At 44.8% G+C, this 1,578-nt stretch overlaps 1 pseudogene; it reads right to left on the minus strand.

Annotated features, from left to right (window-relative positions):
* Window positions 1-297: 297 nt before the first annotated feature.
* Window positions 298-1,261, minus strand: LOC110259651 (olfactory receptor 7A10-like; annotated as a pseudogene).
* Window positions 1,262-1,578: the final 317 nt, after the last annotated feature.

Genomic DNA, 1,578 nt, shown 5'->3' on the forward strand with positions numbered 1-1,578 from the left:
CCCCAAAACAGTCCTTGGCCTCAATGGACAATAAGTAAATTTTGCCATTCTGGTGGGTGAATTGATGACTATCTTGATATGTCTAGCCGTTACGTAGAGGAGACAAAGAATGAACATTTGTGCAGAGAAAAGGGGGTACCAAAGTCACAAAAGGAAGTTCTTGGGAAGCACTTGCTTTTGGAGGTAAAAACATGAAAGAAACTTAAGCAATGGTGTTTAGGGGGGAAATGGACAAGGCACAGGCTCAGTGAAAGCACAGATTCAGTATTTCTGGCTGCCGGGATTTGACTCTTTTTTTCATAGTAACTCCCCAGTTGCAGCATCCATGGCTCTTCTCAAGGGGAAGAAAGACCTGCTGACAAATGTCCTCAGGGCCCCCTGCATGTCCCTGTTCCTCAGGCTGTAGATGAAGGGGTTCAGCATGGGGGTGACCACGGTGTACATCACTGAGGCCACTGCCCCCTTTGAAGAGGAGGGTGAGAAGGCAGAACTGAGGTACACGCCTAACCCTGTCCCGTACAATAAGGAAATGACTGTTAAGTGAGCCCCACAGGTAGAAAATGCTTTGTACCTCCCCTCTGTGGAAGACATTTTCAATATGGAGGAAAGAATCTTAGAGTAGGAATAAAGGACCCCAGTCAGTGGAGGAATACCCAGCAGACCAGTCACAGAAAACAGCACAATGTAATAGCTGAGAGCATCAGAACAGGAGGACTGGAGCACCTCAGTCAACTCACAGAAGAAGTGAGGAATTTCCATCTGTGTGTAGAACGAGAGACACAGCACCATCATACTGTAGAGAAGGACAATTATGAAACTGAGGGACAAAGAGACTAGAGTCAGCAGGCCGCAAAAGTGTGGGTTCATCATGATCATATAGTGCAGGGGTGACAGATGTCCACAAAGTGATAATAAGCCAAAATAGTCAGGAGGAAGTGGTCCAGGTCCAAAAAAAACAAGTAAAAATAAATTTAGGTGATGCAGCCTGCTTAGGTGAAGGCGTTGCTTGCTGTCTGGATGTTCACCAGCATTTTGGGGATGACAGTGAAGTTGAAACAAATATCCGAAAAAGATAGGTGGGAGAGGAAGAAGTACATGGGGGTGTGGAGGTGGGAGTCAGAGCTGACAGCCAGGATGATGAGCAGGTTCCAAAGCATGGAGACCAGGTACTTTGGAACAGCCAAAAGAATAGGAGCTTCAGTTCAGGATCCTCTGAAAGGCCCAAGAGGTGGAATTCCAAGACACCTGTTTGGTTTCCTGCATCCAGGGAGCTGATAATTCTGCCAGGTAAGCAACAATGCCATGTGAATTAAAACAAACAAACAGGAGTCCCCAAATATAAAAATATTTCATCCTATTAATGACACCTCAGAAAAAAAATACACACACACACACATTTTTGACCAAGAATCACACTCTGAGAGGATTATGAACACCATTATCTTACACATGTATCATGTGGGGGAATATCTATTCCCCTCCTCTGATCTTTATCACAAATTAGCCATTGCCTCGATGTTAATAGACCATCAAGCTTCATGATGTGGGTTGCTGTCACAATAATACTTCTCTACTTTG

The sequence above is a fragment of the Sus scrofa genome, chromosome 2 (genome assembly GCF_054392235.1).
Source record: "Sus scrofa isolate SSC_HxYL_T2T_F1_AM1 chromosome 2, Sscrofa_HxYL_maternal_Yorkshire_Landrace_v2.0, whole genome shotgun sequence".
Lineage (NCBI taxonomy): Eukaryota > Metazoa > Chordata > Mammalia > Artiodactyla > Suidae > Sus > Sus scrofa.